General features: G+C 34.7%; 2 protein-coding genes across 6 annotated transcripts in view; one reads left to right on the plus strand and one right to left on the minus strand.

Moving 5' to 3' along the window:
• LOC143253469 (dystroglycan 1-like) overlaps positions 1-20,512 on the minus strand; it is an 85,942-nt gene that overhangs the window by 49,233 nt on the left and 16,197 nt on the right. Inside the window, exon 2 of one of the 5 annotated variants that reach the window (XM_076507442.1) lies at positions 3,521-3,787. The exons of 3 other annotated variants lie outside the window; for them this stretch is intronic. The gene's annotated coding sequence lies outside the window, so the exon portion shown is untranslated. The remainder of the gene's footprint in view (positions 1-3,520; positions 3,788-20,512) is intronic. One more of the 5 variants, XM_076507443.1, reaches the window with a different exon arrangement.
• Positions 14,693-20,512, plus strand: part of LOC143253470 (uncharacterized) — a 41,031-nt gene continuing 35,211 nt past the window's right edge. The window contains exon 1 of the mRNA XM_076507444.1: positions 14,693-14,789. The gene's annotated coding sequence lies outside the window, so the exon portion shown is untranslated. The remainder of the gene's footprint in view (positions 14,790-20,512) is intronic.

A 20,512-nucleotide genomic window follows, 5' to 3' on the forward strand; every position in this document is an offset into this window, starting at 1 on the left:
ACGAGGAACCTTTTTTGAATGGTTACAATGCACAAAGCTATTATTATTGTAACTTGAATCGAATAACTTTTCTTTTGTTTATTTCCGCCTACTTGTTTGTACGTTATCTCCGGAGGAAAAAAAAAAAAGCGAGTGTTTCCGAGAAACAAATACCAGCCGCATGATCCTGGTACATCACTGCCCCACGTGACTAAACTCGTAAACTAAGCGCGTATCGAAGAGCCTTGATGGTCACCGACAGCACTATTACAGGGCTGCTTCCTCGTTCTTACAACAAACCCTTGCTTTGTTTTCTAAGTAAAACGAACCAAATGTCCATCACGAGCACACTGTTACAGCTTCCAACCATAAAGCTTACTTCAGGCAGTTCCATACATCTCTACTTTGTTACAATTTCAAGGTTAGCTGTTAAATAGAGAAATGTTAATAAAATCTGTACAGTTTGCTAGAAGCTTTTAAAATAAATTAGCAAGATCGCTTCTTGCTCGTGGGTAAAAAGATCTGAAAATATCTAAGTAAATCTCCTTGTAAATATGTTTTTAGGTAAAAAGATCTAAAAGCCTCTAAGTAAATCTCTTTGTAAATATGTTTTTAGGTAAAAAGATCTAAAAGCCTCTAAGTAATTCTCTTTGTAAATATATTTTTGGGTAACAAGACCTTAAATCCTTTAAGTAATTCCTTTCATGAATACGTTATAAAATAACATAATATTTAAAGTTTTGCTGTAATATCCTTTTTTAATTATGGACTTAAAGTTTCATTTTTCACCTGTTGCACTTTATTACTCGCAACAACTTCATACATATCAACGTAAATATAAATCTTGTGAAAAACCATACCTACTCAAAACAAATAAGTCTGTCAAACACACTTGACTTCGGCAACTGGTCATCTCGTCTTCAGGCCACTATTATTGCACAATAAGCGTTTAGATACAAAGAATTGCCTATTTCCTCCCTGTAAAATTAAGTTATGGTGGATACATTTTAAACAAGAAAACTCATTTTGTTATTCAAGGAATTGGGTGTAACTGGGGTTTAAACACCTTATGATTTTAGGTTCAATTCCCCCTTCCTTCCCTTGTTTTTATTGCCAAAACTTTCTGAACATTTGCTGAACATCCGTTGGAGAAATACGGTTTTAATTAACGTCAACCGGAAACAGGGGACGAACCATACAGTAAGGAGACTTGGTTGTTTCAACAAACATCGTTCAGTTTTCTGTTCTCCATCAGCACGAAACAAAATTTTAAAAAATTAACAAATAATTTTATTTACGTTAACTGAGGGATAAAAGCAAACAAAAATAACCAAAACAGAATGAATTTTTTTATTCCTTTCTCTATTTTCTCCATCAATGAAAACTACGGTTTTTATAGTGTTCATATTTTCATGTGTTCACTTGAATCGGCCAAAGTGTTGGCGGTGGGTGCTGTTGAGTAACTGCCTTCCCTCTGCTCTGTACGAAAGGCTAGCACAGATAGCCCTTGCGTGTAAATCTTGAAACAAACGCTTTCGCTTACTCTAACCACTTTTTGTGCATGTTTTCCGTGTGTTTATTTCATCCACTATTAACAAGTCGTTATCTAGGCATATCTTTCAATGAAATATTAATTATTATACGACTTCCCGTATGATGATACTTCCAGTTGAGAGAAGATATGACCGTTAGGTGGCAGCAGGATGGCCGATAGGGCTGATACAGTTGTTTTGGTTTCGAACACTATATTTTGTTTCTAACTTTTAACCACACTCAACACAACATACTTGTCATAACAACAACAGTTGTACGTCATTCTAGCTGCAGACTTTTATGGGATATTCTACTCTCCTATGGTGTTTAATAATCCGTAGCACGTATTTATAATTCTGTTTTGTCTCTCTGTTTTTGAATTTCGCGCATGGCGACACGAGAGCTATCTAGCCATCCCTTATTTAACAGTGTAAGACTAGAGGGAAGGCAGTAAGTCATCAACACACCGCCAACTTTTGGGCTACTCTTTTACCAACGAATAGTGGGAGTAATCGTCACATTATAACGCTCCCACGGCTGAAAGGGCGAGAATATTTGGCGTGACGGGGATTCGAACCCTCAAATTACGAGTCGATCGCCTTGATTACTTGACCATGTTGGGATTTCATAATTAAACTAACGTATTAGAATTGGGATATGGTTGTTTATTGTTATTAGGGTTAATAAAGAATGGAGAAAAGTCGTCCTTCAATTGAAACCAGAGACGTCAGATCAATTTGACCAATAAATCCGTTTGAAGGTAGACTCAGAACTCGACTTAGATACTACTAATTAAAATATGATAAAAAGACTCTTTAAATCACTTCAAGTTGCTACCAAATATTCGCTGATTTAATCATAATACAAATATGCGCTGGGAATGCTAAGGGAAATTTGCCACTAGGTGGAGTACTTTATTGATACCCCTGAGGACGTATCTTGTTTCTGTACGTGCTGCTTTAAAGTTTCGAGGCTTAAGAAAATCATTTATTAGTTCTTAACAAATGTAGTAATATATTTTAATTAGGCAGTTCAATGCCAAGAGGGATCGTTTAAAGTTCACGTTCGGACTTACTTAAATCGAAACAGTCATTTGGATTAATAGTCATACACATATAGAAACAGGGCAATAATATAAAACGATTCCTGGATATTTTTAAAAACAGTTCTTTATATTATCAATTTAAACATTGTTGTCTTTTTTCTTTCGTTGCGGGTTCCTTTAAATTGTGTTATGAAAATAATTCAACCTTCATTCCACATGAACGATAACAAATTAGTTTATTTTTTCTTGAAAATTGTAAAACTAGCAGCTCATGTTTACTTGATCCTAATTGACACACACTGACATAACGAATAATCTTATTTGTAACACATCACGGTTGCAACGAATAACACATTCCACTGTCTTCACAAAACTCCATTGTTTTCTTTATTGCTTTTCACAGCTTCGTATCTTTAAATGAACGAGAAAATATGACGTAACTAATTAAATTATGCTGACCTACACAGACAAATTTGGTTGGGTTTAATTTCGTGCAAAGCTACACGAGGGCTATCCGCGCTAGCAGTGCCTTATTTAGAAGTAAAACTCTAGAGGAAAGTCAACTAGTCATCACCTCCCGTAGCCAACTCTTAGGCAACTTTTTTTACCGAGGAATAGTGGGATTAATCGTAACATTATAACGTCCACAATACAGGTGAAAGAGCGAGGGACTTTTGTGTGATGAGGATTTGAACCTACAGATTGCGAGTCAAGCGCCTTAATCACCTGACCACGCCACGACCCCACAAGCCTACTTGATTTTAACGTTAAAATATAGATTTTAGCAATATATTTGTGTGCGTGTAATGTTTCAAAACGAACATTTACGACTTTGGTCAATTCTGTATCCAAACACATATATATGCGATATATACTTTCGACAATAACAAATTAAATAATCAGTACTTACTGAGTTTTTATGTAGACTTAATTATATGACGTCATTATATGAGGTATGGATACTTACATCTGTTTTAAGACAATTAAGAGGTAGTCTCCTTGTTCAGTGGCTGTTGCCTTCTTTTTGTAACACTAATTTCAACTGTATCGATAGATATGTCTGACAGATTCTCTTCTTATCTATTAGGTCAGTACATGTTCTTTAGTTTGCAGAAATTCAAAACCAGGGCCAATTAAACATACAGCTCTAAGTATAGGGTGACGAACTAGGGTGTAGTCACCCTTCTCGTTCTTCAAGACACCATCATTTTTATCAGTATCTCCCCCCTCCTGCAACAGAGAAAAAGACACCTCTAGAACGGTTTAGCCTCACTCACCTCCTTGTTTAATGCTTTTGGCTTACACGCTCTTCTTACATTTCTAATGGTCACATCCCAGTATGAGGCGCTTCTAGAATTCTATGAATGCTAAATTCATGCTTCCAATGTTTGTCAAACTTCCAGAAGTTACGCCCTGTGGTTAAAGTTTTACGACGAAGATGACTTTCCTGTAACATCGGTTAAACAGAACTGTTACTGGTTTCAACTACACGCATACCATCTGTTTCTGTTACTGATTTTAACTGCATGCATACCTTCTGTTCCTGCTACTGGTTTTAATTAAATGCATTCCTTCTGTTTCTGTTACTGGTTTTAACTACAAGCATACCTTCTACTTCTGTTGCTGGTTTTAACTACATGCATACATTCTACTTATGTTGCTGGTTTTAACTACATGCATACCTTCTACTTCTGTTGCTGGTTTTAACTACAAGCATACCTTCTACTTCTGTTGCTGGTTTTAACTACATGCATACCTTCTACTTACGTCGCTGGTTTTAACTACATGCATACCTTCTACTTCCGTTGCTGGTTTTAACTACAAGCATACCCTCTACTTCTGTTGCTTGTTTTAACTACAAGCATACCTTCTACTTCTGTTACTGGTTTTAACTACATGCATACCTTCTACTTACGTCGCTGGTTTTAACTACATGCATACATTCTACTTATGTTGCTGGTTTTAACTACATGCATACCTTCTACTTCTGTTGCTGGTTTTAACTACAAGCATACCTTCTACTTCTGTTGCTGGTTTTAACTACATGCATACCTTCTACTTCTGTTGCTGGTTTTAACTACAAGCATACCTTCTACTTCTGTTGCTGGTTTTAACTACATGCATACCTTCTACTTCTGTTGCTGGTTTTAACTACAAGCATACCTTCTACTTACGTCACTGGTTTTAACTACATGCATACATTCTACTTCTGTTGCTGGTTTTAACTACATGCGTACCTTTTACTCCTGTTACTGGTTTTAACTACATGCATATCTTCTGTTTCTGTTACTGGTTTTAACTCCATGCATACCTTCTACTTCTGTTACTGGTTTTAACTCCATGCATACATTCTACTTATGTTGCTGGTTTTAACTACATGCATACCTTCTATTTCTGTTACTGATTTTAACTACACGCATACCTTATACTTCTGTTGCTGATTTTAACTACAAAAATACCTTTTACTTTTGTTACTGGTTTTAACTCCATGCATACCTTTTACTTCTGTTACTGGTTTTAACTACATGCATACCTTCTACTTATGTTACTGGTTTTAACTACATGCATACCTTCTGCTTAAGTTGCTGGTTTTAACAAAATGCATACCTTCTGTTCCTGTTATTGGTTTTAACTCCATGCATACCTTCTGTTTGTGTTTCTGGTTTTAACTCCATGCATACCTTCTACTTATGTTGCTGGTTTTAACTACATGCATACCTTCTACTTCTGTATTATATTTTCTGCATGTTTTGAATCTGTTTAATGTTGAAATTCTCCAGATTAATCCATCCTTCTTTCTGGATGTTGTTGTTGGACACAATTAGTTTTTACTTTAGACTACAGTTGCAATGACACGCTCTGTTTTCGAACCCGGTAAATGTAAAACAACGTGAACAAAGATCACTGAGAGATATATAAGAAGCGACGCCATTAAGAGTGTGTTAAGTTTATCTATTCTTTCAGGTTTTTTTCTTCTGCAAAATGAATCGTTTTACTGTTCTCTATCTTGTCTTACCCAACATTTATGACTGAAACTGCACATATGGAAGGTAAAACAACAACTCATGTCTTTCTAATTATGTTTTTTTTTTACTTAGTAACCGATTTTAACAACATTTTTACTTGACAATGATTTATTTATATATTACCTATATTCAAAATATTTAAAATGACTCATTGATATATATATTTCAACTGTTATTAAAAGTGGTTTCACTTTAAGGTATATTTGTGTAAGTTCACTAGAGTATTTACTTTTTTAACAAGCTGTTCTTTATTTGAAGAATATTTTGATAAAAAATAAAGGAAACACGAATTATCAATATCACCATTGTGACAGAGCTGTTAATCAAGTCACCATAGAGGTTTTTATGCACCCATAATCGGTCAAGATGTCTGCGCATCACCATAACAACATTAGTGTTCATACAGCCAATCGGAAAGTGTAAGCAGGTGTGACTTAAGCATGACGTAAGATTTAAGATCGACCAGTGTTCATCAGGTTGTTGACGGTCTTCACTTTTCTTAAGAGTTCATACATAAATAGTCTCGCCGTCACTGAACAGGGACATTCCTTAAGATACTCTGCTGTAGAGATTAAGAAATTGGTATTTTACTAATGAAGTGTTGTTTCTTTTTACTCAGAATGTATAAACAGGAGTCTGGGACACTCAGAGTATTGCGCAGAAAGTTAAATATGGCCGCTACTTGGAAGAGAAGGACATTAAACACATACGTAGTACGTATATAGATATATATAAACTATATCAACGTACACACGTACATCATATGCATAAAAATAAACAACATTACATACATCAAAATGACCGAGTCTTTATGAATAGAGTTAATGGAGACTTGTGCCCCCGCTTGCCCTCTCTTGTACACGTTCTGAGTGATTTTTATACAACGTGTTGATTACGTATTAGATTGGTTTAGTTTGAATTTTGCGCAAAACTACTCAAGGGCTATCTGCGCTAGCCGTCCTTAATTTAGCAGTGTAAGACTAGAGGGAAGGCAGCTAATCATCACCATCCACCGTCAACTCTTGGACTACGTATTGGATCCATCACATATTGTACAAAGGCTAACTTACCTATTCTTAAAACGTGAATACTAAAATTTAGTGATTCTTAAACTGACATAAACACACGTGTCTTCAAAACTTCTGACATCACTCGCGTCCTTTATAAACTTAGATGTTTAGGTACAAGTAAAATACACGATCTTTAAAAGCTTTTCTAGTTCAGATTTTTGGAGGAAAATGCAGATATCTTCTAACTGCTTTCAAAAAATTGAAAACAATTGCGTTCAAGAAAATGTATCGATTAAAATGTGACCAATGCCTCTACTTCAAACTGGTTCGTTGGCATTTCTCCAGAAAAATACGCGTGGTGCACAAACAGTCAAAACAACTTTCCTCGCACAAGTTTTGTGCCGCTGAAAACATACACGTGAGGCTGTTCACGTGAGAAAAAGAGTTACAAGAAGTTTGTGTCTCCACTAATCACCAAGAGACCTAGCTAAGGGCCCACCTGCTGTTAATACTGTCTGTTAGTAACGAAAACTTGGTGTGTGATTATTAGTACCTTTAGAATACACGAGAAAACCAACTGCCGCCAAGGTCTACAGAGGGAAGGGGCTTACTGATTGGTTTAACTCGTCTTCACTGTCAATGTAGCGGAAATAGCAAATGGCGTCAGTGCTCTCGTGATAGGATTAAAAATGAATAAAAAAGATTATATTCGATGAAACAACGTGGGTTTAAGATAAATCGAAAAATTACATTTGTTTTATAATAAAACACTTGTCACTTAATAACGGTATCAGAAATCACAAAGCGTTATTTTCTACGATAACTACCGAATTAGTCCTCCAATACAACTTTTTCTGGCATCTGTTTACGTTACTACATATTTTATATTACAATAGTTTTATTTCATATTGCGCAAGCCTGGTAATAAAACATTGGGATATTAAGTTTGATGTATTTTTATTTTTGTACTAGCAGAGTTTGCTTGTTGAATTTCGCGCAAAGCTACACGAGGGTTATCTGTGCTAGCCGTCCATAATTTACAGGGTAAGACTAAAGGGAAGGCAGCTAGTCATCACCATCCACGGCCAACTCTTGGACTGCTCTTTTACCAACGAATAGTGGGATTGATCGTCACATTATAACGCTACCACGGCTAAAAGGGCGAGCATGTTTGGTGTGACGGGAAATCGAACCCGCGACTCTCGGATTATGTGGCGAGCGCTCTAACCACCTGACCATGCCGAGCCATACTATCAAACACCAAATAAATATTTGCTGTCAAATTAGTATTTTTGTTGCAACAATATTTTTTTAAATACAAGAAAACAGAATAATACAAAATAATTGTATTCGAAAACACCCAAAAGTGTAAATCCACTTGTATTTAGGTCGTACTATATAAAACCATAACTGACGTGAGGCCGAGGTTCGATAAAGCAGCAAATTAACGCTATACATCCTTGTACAAATTAATTGAAACAAATGGTCATTTTATAATATTTTCAGCATGGCGATCGGTGTAGGCTCGCTGGACCCGCTGATTTCCTTTAATAGTAATTTTTTCACATAGACGGCGTCATTAGCTGTGTTTTGCAGTAAGGTCGATCTATTTTTGGGATATATGACGAAATTTTGAGGAATATTATGTCATTCCAAATTGCGTTAGAAGGGCAAGGAAACCAGTCAAAAACCAACTTCTTACCAACTCAATGAAGAAAAAACGGTATCAATGAGGTCTGAAATACAAGAACTGGACGTAAGAACAGTGGACGCAGGTGTTATTCAGTGACGATACTCATTTCTTCGTACAGGGTCAAAGAAGTTTGCATGTTCGCAGATCTCCAGATGAGAAACTTCGAGAATCTCACATCAATCAGTTCGTAAAACATCCCTTGAAGAAGATGTTTTGGGGCTTTTTCAGCTACTGTGGCGTCGGAGGCTTACATATCGTAGAAGGTATGATGCAGGGACCACAGTACATCGAAGTTTTGCAGAGAAGAGTCATTCCAGAATTGAAAAAGAGATTCCCAGATGGATCTGACATTTTTCAGCAACATCTGGCTCCGTATCACACATCGAAACTTGTGAAGAATTTTATGACTACAAGACGAATAAAGGTGCTGGACTGGCATGGAAACTCTACAGACTTAAATTCTACTGAAAATTTTTGGGTGATTTGTAAAGAAAGACTTCGGAGAAAAGATTGTACTACGAAAGATAAGCTAATTGAGGCCATAATTGAGGTGTGATACCGCGATCCAAAAATTAGTAAAGATTGCAGTCAACTCGTGGACTCGATGCCAAAGCGGATTAATGATCTTCTGAAAAATAAAGGCGGTCATATCATGTATTAACTTGTGAGTAATTTTTGGATTATCAGAAATAAAACGCAAAAAATTGAAAAAATCGTAATTTTCCGTCTTGTTTCAATTAATTTGCACAAGGGTGTACCGTGTACGTTTTTTACATTAACTTAGTTAGGCCTAAACTATACGGTGCTTAACATTATCTATGGAAAAAACTTTCGAATGACGTAAATAGTGTTTAACCAAATATTTTTGGAATACAAATATAGCAAGTCAAATGGAAAAAAATTGCCGGAAACGAAGACGAAAATATCTTAACCAAATGAATATGTCAGTGCAACATTTTTTAAGATTTACTGAGAACCAGCTTCAATATTTTGAGACGTGAGGTTTACGGTTGTTTACGAAAAAAATGGGCTAACATGGATTACAAGGACTTATGGTCTTATTTTGAAGTAAGGGGCTATAGAAACCAAAAGTTTACGTTCGTTCATACTTTAGAAAAAGGGGCTAGTTGAAATAGAAATTAGTGTCACAACTGTAAGTAAGCAGCTGATACGAATTAAGGTTTAAATGAAAGTAAGGAGTTAACTTGATTAGAGGCCCATTATTTGCATTTATTAAATTTCCGAAAGTTCAGTTTATTGTGCAGTTTTTAGTTTATCTATTACTCTTATTAAAAACTGATTGTCAGCAATACTGGGAATCAAAGAACATCTCAGAGAATGGATGAAACTAACCAAGAGTGGACCACCCCCCATCTCTGACGCTACATCTGCTCAGACACATAACAGATAACCGTTATATTATAAATGTACCCTGCCTGTGTGTCTCAAACACAGGAATAACAAAGATGCTACGTTATCCACGTTCCACGAAAAAAAAAAGAAACACAACAAAACCTTGTTGTAACACAAAACAAATTTATCATGTTATGGGTCATTCTCCAATTTATTTAAGTCGTTTGTTGGTTATGTTTTTAAACAAAACTATACTAAGCTATTTGTTGCATCCACTTTCAGAAACTAAACCCTGGATTTTAGCGTTGTAAGTGTGTAAACTTATCGCTGTCCTACCGATGGACTGCGATTCCGAAAACACACTACATCATTCAACAAGAAATTATGTTTTAGGGAACCATTAAAACTGTGATGGTGGTAGTATTGTGTATGCCACACACTACATTAACACCTTGGTAGATGTCCTAAGTCACAGCAGACATGTTCGCCCTTTCAGCTGTGGGAGTGTTATAATGCAACGGTCAATCCCACTATTTGTTGGTAAAAAAGTAGCCCAATAGTTGGCGGTAGGTGGTGATGACTACCTGCCTTCTCTCTTGTCTTACAATGCTAAAGTAGGGACGACTAGCGCAGATAGTCCTCGTGTAGTTTTGTATGAAATTCAGAAACAAACGTGTTCTACGGCTGACATCAAGCCGTTAATTATTGGTAGTTTCAGTTTTTACTTTATTTGAGTGTTGTGTCGGTATATGAACGTCTCACCCAAATATTTTTTATATAGTGTACCTTTCTATTTATTCTTATTTCTTTTTGAAGACATCTGGAAAGTTTGTTCGTTTCAAAGTTATAATATAATTAGGTAGATAATTTAGTAATTATAGCTTATATATTCAAAATTAGAAATTACGCACTGTTACAAAATTTTAGGCCCATTGTTGTATAAAATAGGCGTCTCGTTGGAAGGAAATCGTTCTATTTCAATAAAACAGTTGTCAAACATATTTTTAAGTGGAACGCAAGAGAATAAAAAATTCAAAAATGATTGTGAAATACATAAGACATACTTATACGAACAACAAATAATTTTGTCTGAACACAAAACAAACAAATCAGTTCATGTAAAGAAAAACTTAGAGCAATTGTTTACAACTGAAACATTGTTCAAAAAATCTTCTTGCATATTTATAAAAATTAGAGAAATTTTGGTGGTCGACTTCATTTGATTAGCCCCCAAGTGGCACAGTGGCATGTCTAGAAGCTTACATCTTTAAAAACCTGGTTTTGATACCCGTGGTGGGTAGAGCACAGATAGCCCATTGTGTAGCTTTGTGCTAAATTCTAAACAAACAAACAAATAATTATTTGTTTGATTAACACATTCAAGATTTATAGCTTTAATATTTCACAAAACATGCATGTTATGCTTTATCAAAGTTACGCCAATTTTTTGCAAAAATATCTGTTTTTGAATAGAATGCAACACCGAAAAGTAGTTTGTTTTCAAGCGAGAGTCAGTAATCACGGAGGTTGTCCTGGACAATCTCCTGACGTCACACCACTTAACACGTAAAAACAGGAATTTCCAGCAGTACAGCCCATCATAAAACTAGAAAAATACGTAATGTCGTCATGGTAGATCACATTTAAGCCTCATCTCAGGATTGGGCGTGACTCAAGCACTTAGAGTGCTCTGACTGAGAAACCTCAGGTTCATGGTTCGCGTTCCATTTTCTAAATAGTTGCTCAACACTCTGTGGCTATGAGTGCTGCGTTCGTTTTAGCCTGTCAGTTTAAAGGTAGGAACGGCTATCTTTAAACAGGATATGTGTAACATATACATTGAATGACTTATATTATCGTATAATGATATATTCCTTTAAGCATACATACATAAGTTCACCCATATAAAAACACCGTTTACATAGATTCTACCATGTCACAAAAGTCATTAACAGTCGATTGTAGACGTATCACAATTTTTACGAGCCATAACTATGCTAAATGTAACTATGGCACGTTGTAGCAATTTAAAAACAGTATTTCAGCTCACGTAGTAAAACTTAATTATAGAAATTCTTTCTTTCTGTTGTTATTTGTATAAAATATTTGACGGAAACTTTATGCTCCACAGTGTTATTAACAAATTCCAAATTAACCCGGCGCAGATAGCCTAGCAGCTTTGCGATATAAAACATCAAACCAACCAACCAAATTAACCACAGTAAACGCTACACTTGTGTAATTTAGATGGGCCCGGCAGCCAGTGGGATATTCCGAAGCTCACGAGAAATTCATGCTACGTAATGAGCTAAAATGGCTACTGTTTTTTTTTTTCTTTCTTGGATTCATGAAGACATTTGTCACCTGAATTTCTTTCCCGAAACAACAAAAAAAAACATAAGAAAAAGTTAATAAATAGAATGAAAGGGGAACCCGATGATATTATTGCCCCCGGGGGCTGGGCTGGTTCCCGACAGCCCTAACTCGCACAAGTCGTAAAAACAAAACAACCAGTCATCTCGTGGGCTACCAAATTCGCTCAACTCTTAATTATTTCAAAAGACAAGAGAATGTTACTTTGTTGCCAATAATTGGAAACAATATTTTAAATATTCAAAAAGCAGCCCTAAAATAGTCGTAAAACTAGTTATAAATTTATTTAGTGAATAAGATTTGTTTCTTTTTTATAGTAACGTTGGTTGTACTTGGTAGCACAGCCATTTTAGCTAGTTACCCAACCTTTCTCTTATTGTGTTACATTTATTCGTAATCCCGCTGGTTGTGATATCCTTCGCTCGAAACGCCCCAAGTAACTCAAACGTAAATCTGCAGGCTTACGACTCTAAATATGTGGTTTAGATATACTGGTGGGCATAGTAAAGATAGCTTATTGTATATCTTTGCGCTTAACAACACCAACCAATCAAACAGCTCATCACACAAAACAAATCTTCTGTCTTGAGACTCCAGTTTAACAAAGTGAAACGTTCTCTATGCGTGGAATATGTGTGTCTGCAGAAATATTTCCGGAGAGAGGCAGAGTTTTCCGTAGTAACACGAAATTGTGAACGGAATGAAACAAAAATCACGTACAAACGCTGAATGTATAAAAAAACGATAATGTCTCTAATTTTCCTGGGAAGGCTCAAATACCATCTCTTGCCCCTACTGACATCCTTGATGTGGACATAAACATGTAATAAAATATGTAAATAATTACATAAATAAATTGCAACTAGCCTTATTCCAGTTTTGTTTCTAAAATTCAGAAATGACCAGTTGTTAGCGTCGTCAAACAAAGAGCATAATTGAATATATATATATCAGCACTTTTTAATTAGAGGTCACTACAAAATTTACACTGTTAATTACTTACAATGCCTTCTTTGATAGTTCACGAGAATAACAAAACTGTAAACCGTAAGTGTACCAAATTCTTTACATTCATAAATACTACAGACCTATGAGCTATTTTAGTAAGTAACGTATTTAGGTCGAGATATGAGGTAATTGTAACAACCTTCCTTCGGATTACTGCCTCATACACTAGAGCCCCTGGCGGCATAGCTATAAACTGAAGCCTGATAAAGCTAAAAATTGGATTTTGACACCCGCGACTGGCAAAGTAAAGGTAGCCCCTGTATAACTTTGTGCATAATAACAGACAAACAAAATCATATGCCAGAAATGAATAATAAATTAACAAAACGTTGTTGGGTTTGTTTGTTTGTTTTTAATAATTATTAATTTGTTTTAGACAAGCTTCGTTCGGCTTGAATTTGTCAGAAAGCTACACCAGGGCTATCTGCGCTAGCCGTTCCTAATTTAGCAGTGACAGATTAAAGAAAGGCAACTATTCAACACCACCAACCGCCAACTCTTTGGCTACTCTTTTTTTCTTACCAATGAATAGTAGGACTGACCATCACATTATAACGTCTCGATGGCTAATAGGCCAAGTATATTAGAAAAGTAACCAGTGACAAAGTTTAATGTTTCACTGATGAAATATGGATTACCACGCCCAGCACACCCGCAGGAAAGAACAGAACGCAAGATATAAATATTTTTATTTTTTAAAGTAAACCGGAGAAAGCATTTCCAACTTGTAAGCCTATCCTGTTGTACGAGATATAAATTAGATCAAGCATACATAGTGTTTATAAGGTCTTACAATACAATATTAATTAGCTGTTGTTTTAAACAGTTTTATAAGGTCTTGCAATAAAATTTTAATTAGCTGTTGTTTTTAAACAGTCTTTTATAAGGTCTTACAATAAAATATAAATTAGCTGTTGTTTTTTTTAAGCAGTTCTTTATAAGGTTTTACAATAAAATTTTAATTAGCTGTTGTTTTTAAACAGTCTTTTATAAGGTATTAAAAAGTCAATAACAATTAAATTTTATTAGATTCGAGAAAACGATAATCAAGAAATTAAATTACACAAAAAGTCACTAGAGAGAGCTATATAACATAATTAAATGATAAAAAAATATAAAAATGTTTTCTTTTTAAATTTCGCGCAGAGCTACTCGAGGGCTACCTGGGATAGTCGTCCCTAATTTTGCAGTGTAAGACTAGAGGGAAGGCAGCACCCACTGCCAACTCTTGGGCTACTCTTTTATCAACGAACAGTGGGATTGACCGTCACATTATAACAAGTCGAACGCATTAACCCACCTGGCCATGCTGGGCCTACGAAAACAAACCACATAAAACGAAATAAAATGAGTCAAACATAATTTTTATAAAAATACATTAGTTTGTTTGTCTGTTATGGGAATGACTTACGCACACATGTGTATTTAGATAATTACATGGACGCCAATTATCATGACACAAAAAACCTGAATAATATTATAACATACTAGCAGGAACCTGCAAAAACATTTGCGTTGAAATTAGTGTATTTAATGCAACAGTACTTCCTTAAATAAAGGATTTCTAGAATAATACAAAGAAATTCCAATGGTAGACACCATACTTTTGTCATGTTCTATTTCTGTTGTCGGTACGCCTTATAAACATGCGCAGTAAGACTTTTACACGTAAGAACAGTGCAAGCGTCTGCTCGCATCAGAGAGCTGGGAAGCTCAACAAACAAGGCACTACAGCTGTTCTATCAATGAAGGAATTAGAAAAAGGATGGGTATAAATGTTCTTTATTAAACATTTAGTATAATAACATTATAAGTTTATTTATAGACAGTATTAACTATAGTATAGTTTAGGCCCAACTAAGCTAATGTAAAAAGAAGGAGAAAGTGTTAATTTATCTCTTTATCGAACCTAGACCTAACGTCAGTTGGATTTGGATTATTTTTGGTTTTATGGTGTGAGCAATATTTTCAACGTAAATGTTGGAGTTTTTTTGTTTTTTTTTTGGTGTAACCAGAGTTTTCAAAGTGAACTTAAAAACTACTCCACCAGTTCTGGAATGAAACAGAACAGGTACGTTGTATTACGTATGTGCGTTGTGCCAAAGCCTTGCTGCCATGGTAAGCTCCTGTATCCTCACACAGTAGAAAGTCGCCTACAGTTTCTCTGGAGATTAGTGAAATGTACTAGAATATGTGCGTGCGTGCGCGCGAGTATACAGATGGTTATATAAATAAACAAAGAGACAGACAGGCAGGGTAGACAAAGGAAAACTGATAGGCTGAGAGAGAATAAAGCAGATAAACAAACAGAAAGATATACATACTTGAGGAACTACAAGATAACTGTACACTTCACAAATACATCATTTATCCATAATCATAGTTTCGCCATTAAAGGCATCATCAGGTACAGACTGATATGTTTCATAACAAGGCTTATATATACATGTGTTTAAACAAAGAACCGGAAATGAGTTTTACGTCGTTCACCTAGAGACAAGTGAGGAGGACCTTAAGTTAGTTTGGTCAGTTAGAACTTTTTCTGGATTTGCTTCTAGACTTCAACTGATGTCCAAATTCTCAAGGCCATCTAATTTTCAGCTTTTCATAGGTAACTAAATACAATGAAAATTTTAGAAATAAACACAAGTCTAAAAACAAATCCATAAAAACAGTTCTAACTAACTTCCCACTTCTCTCTAAGTGAACGTAAAAATTATTTCCAGTTCATTGTTTAAACATATACATATAAGCTGAATTATGAAATATTTCAGGCTGTACATGATGATGCCTTTACTGGCAAAACCATGGTTATGGATAAATGAAGTATTTGTGAAGTGTACAGTTTTCATATTTTGTTTTTTTTCTCAATTGTGTAATTATGGAGTTTCCGTAAGTACCAATAGTTTCATGTATCAATTACAGTAATAAATATGTTTGTTTTCTACAATTCAATAAAATAAGGAGATTAAATTATCTAGAAATTGAATAGATAGAATAATAATAATTAAACTGACTGACATATGGAATACATAGAGTAATAATAATTAAACTGACTGACATATGAACCAGATAGAATAATAATAATTAAACTGACTGACATATGGAATAGATAGAATAATAATAATTACACTGACTGACACATGGAATAGATAGAATAATAATAATTACACTGACTGACACATGGAATAGATAGAATAATAATAATTACACTGACTGACATATGGAATATATAGAATAATAATAATTACACTGACTGACATATGGAATATATAGAATAATAAGAATTAAACTGACTGACACATGGAATAGATAGAATAATAAAAATTAAAATGACTGACACATGGAATATATAGAATAATTATAATTAAAGTGACTTACGCATGGAATAGATAGAATAATAAGAATTAAACTGACTGACACATGGAATAGATAGAATAATAATAATTAAAGTGACTGACACATGGAATAGACAGAATAATAATAATTAAAGTGACTGACACATGGAATAGATATAATAATAATAATTAAAGTGACTGACACATAGAATAGATAGAATAATAATGATTAAAGTGACTGACACATGGAATAGATAGAATAATAATAATTAAACTGACTGACACATGGAATAGTTATAAGAAATAAAAAAACAAGCACACAGACGGGCAAATAAAATAAATGGTTGAGTAAACAGATGAAGAGATAATCTAAAAGTCTAGCTTAATGACAAAGTTCTAATAAATGGTCGAAGACACGGAAGGTCGAATCAATTAATGTTTATTTAAAAAGTGCACGCAGACATATGGACGAACATTAATGGACTGATGAAAGAATAAGTAAATATATACATGGAAAGAAAGTCCTGATTAGATATTAGTAAAATAAAAAAATGGCTATTAAAGTTCAGAAAAACGTTGAGTCTGGGCAAACTTGTAAACACTCGATGAATGTTGGAACAACAGAATAATAATTTTATCTTCCAATCTTATTCTACCAGTTGTATTCTTATCATGGTGATTTTATTCATAATTTCTATTGTCGTAAAAACATTATAATGATTGTATTTGCCCCAGAAAACCTTTGACATTGCTATATGTCAAATTTAAATTTATAAAAGAAATAGTTCATTTAGATATTGACCCAAGGCTTACCAGGTCAGTTAGATATCGTTTCAAGTGTCAAAGCCTTGAGGTTAGAGCGCTCAACTCGTAATCTGAGGACCGCGGGTTCGAATCCCCGTTACACCAAACATGCTCGCCCTTTCAGCCGCGGGAGAGTTAGTAAATTACGGTTAATCCCACTATTTGTTGGTGAAAGAGTAGCCCCAGAGTTGGTGATGGCTATCTGGCTTCTCTCTGGTCTTACACTGCTAACTTAGAGATGGCTAGCGCAGGTAGCCCTCGTATAGCTTTGCGCAAAATCCTAAAACAAGCAAACGAACGATCAAAGTCTAAAGAGCAGTAGATAAAACGAATCAGATTTTCGACTTAACTGTTATCAACAAACAGTCAAACACTACCATATGTTTAAAGACCAAATTATTAAAATAATTAACTTCAGGTCACAGTAAGCTACCTACATAAATCATAATGACCAATCAGCTCAGTAATTAATACAAGTAATAAATGTAATGTTCTCACTTATAATTTTTCCAATAACATTTTTAGCATTTGCATACAGGAGAGATATTTGAGGTTTCATTATTTTATTTAGATAATTATTCAGTTGATCATTGTAAAGTTTTTTTAATTGAAATAATTCATAAATATAAACATACCTTTAATTTATAAATTAATATTACTTCTATGTTGGAAATGGACCAGTATAGCCAGGCGGTGACCTGTAATCTGAGAATCGCAGGTTCGAATCCTCGTCACACCAAACATACTCGCTCTTTCATACGTGGGGACCTCATAATGTGACGGTCAATGTCACTATTCCTTGGTAAAAGAGTAGCCCAAGAGTGAGCGGTAAGTGATGATGACAAGCTGTCTTCCCTCTAGTCTTACACTGCTAAATTTAGGGATGGCTAGCACAGATAGCCCTCGTGCAGCTTTACGCGAAATTCAAACCAAACCAAACCTCTTACAGTTAGCCGCATTATTTGTTAATTGAGATGTTAAGCTAAATTTTTGGTCTATTAATGGTATATCGCTTAAACACAGGGTCTAACTTTCTCTCCCTGGGGAACACCTGCCCCAGGAGTAAAATAGTCTAAGTAGGTGTCCTCTACATTTCCTATCTTTCAAAAAGTTGGATAACCATCGAATAACACCTGTAGGTAGCTCTGACTACTTCATTCTGTACCGATGTCCATTATGACCACCTGTTGGTAGCTCTGACTGCTTCATTCTGTACCGATATCCATTATGACCACCTGTCGGTAGCTCTGACTGCTTTATTCTGTACCGATGTCCATTATGACATACACTGTTGAAAGCTTTCTGAATAATCAAGAAAGAAGGCGACAGTTCATCCGTTTTGATTATTATTATTTCACTTAATCTAACTAGACGATCTGTTGTTTGTCGAAACGTTCTGAAACCGTCTTGTTCTTCAGGTGATTTAAAAAACCATCTCAAAGAGTACTGAAACTCTATTACTAATTATTCTTTCCAAAATTGTGCCTATACAACTTGTTAAACTAATTGGGCTGTAACCATCTGGTGTATTCGTGGTTTTCTCTTTTAAAAGCATACAAACATTTGCTTGCTAAAACACAGTTAAGCCTATTTATTCTTCATCAGGATTCGGATCAGAAATTATCAAGTTTAAAGGAACCCGCTTCCTTCCCTTCAGTAATAGTTATCTTGTTTGCACTGTTACTGTTTCCTAGGTAATAACCTTTGTTATATTTCTTTGTGTTAATTACACTATGATATATTTTGTCAATTGTCAGCATTTTTAATTTATATACCGTTTTCAAGCCACGTCCAGTTCAATTCATGAGGTAATATTAACTGGTGTATTTTCACAAACCTCACTGAGGTATGATCACACTATTAGTATGTTTTCACAATACAGTTAAACTTAACAGTCAGACACAAATGCACACATCACCCTACTTTTGCATACAAAACCCCTTTAAAATAGAGCTACGTTTGTTTCTAGGATTCATCTAACCTAACACTGTTTGGTCTGTAAATTTATTATTTATGATGTTTAGAAGAAAGAGGTACTTAGGGTTTGGTTCATAATGTGTTATTTAACCACAAGTTCACTCATCACTTCATTTCTATTAATGTATCTATTGTTGGCATGTTTCAATTGTTATGTAGAATTGCTGAGTTTGTTGATTGTCGGGCTCTATATGCTTTCGTTATAATCTATTTTATATTTGTTGTAGTTTGTTGATGTGTTACATGGTTATGAATAATCTTCTAACATTTGTCATTAGAAGATTATTCATAACCATATAACACATCAACAAACTGACAAATGTTAGAAGATTATTCATAACCATGTAACACATCAACAAACTGACAAATGTTAGAAGATTATTCATAACAATGTAACACATCAACAAACTGACCTTCTTAGGTCATCATTTTTTTTTGTTACTGGGAGTAGCTGTCCTCATCATTTCTACTCTCAGTAACATGGATGATAAGAGCATCAGAGGAAATGATGAGGACAGCTACTCCTAGTAACAAAAAAAATGATGACTTAAGAAGGTCAGTTTGTTGATGTGTTACATTGTTATGAACAATACTCTAACATTTATCAGTTTGTTGATGTGTTACATGGTTATGAATAGTCTTCTAACATTTTTCAGTTTGTTGATGTGTTACATTGCTATGAATAACATTCTAACATTTTTCAGTTTGTTGACGTGTTACATGGTGATGAACAAAAACCTGATTGACATATTTTTTATCAAAGTTCTCTTGACCAACAATTACTGATTTCACAAGTTAATTCTCAGTCGTTGAAGAACTTTTCATTAAATTCTAATATTTTAACATGTCGTTACTTGTATTTGGAACTAATGTTTGCATCGAGATCTTATTCGAATTTACCGGCTCTTAACTGCACGCAACCTCTAAATTATAATTCAGAAATTATAGCATAAAACTTTATATTTCATTATTCTTTTGTAGGTTAAAGCCACTGCTGATTGTATTCAATAATAAATTAATAAAATTTCACAATTTTTATTTTCTTTCAGTCACGTAAAAATCCTTTAAAACACTATATCGCAAAACTGTTTTCTTATATTAGTGACATAATTATATTGTGTAACAAAGCACTCTGTGTGAGCGGGAGCAAGGCTGAGAAAGGTATTGTTCATTGGAGGCCTTATGGATTATGTTTCGAGATTATTCCTTGCAGGTCTTAAGCGTTTTACGAGTGTGGAGTGATATTTCTTTATAGGATCTTTAACGGTCTAATAAAGGTTAGGATTGCGAATTTGAATCCTCGTCACCGAATATGCTTATCCAATATGGACCAGCTTGCCGTATGTAAACTTCTTGGATTAAAAAAAATACCA

Source organism: Tachypleus tridentatus, chromosome 6, assembly GCF_004210375.1.
Source record: "Tachypleus tridentatus isolate NWPU-2018 chromosome 6, ASM421037v1, whole genome shotgun sequence".
Taxonomy (NCBI): Eukaryota; Metazoa; Arthropoda; class Merostomata; order Xiphosura; family Limulidae; genus Tachypleus; species Tachypleus tridentatus.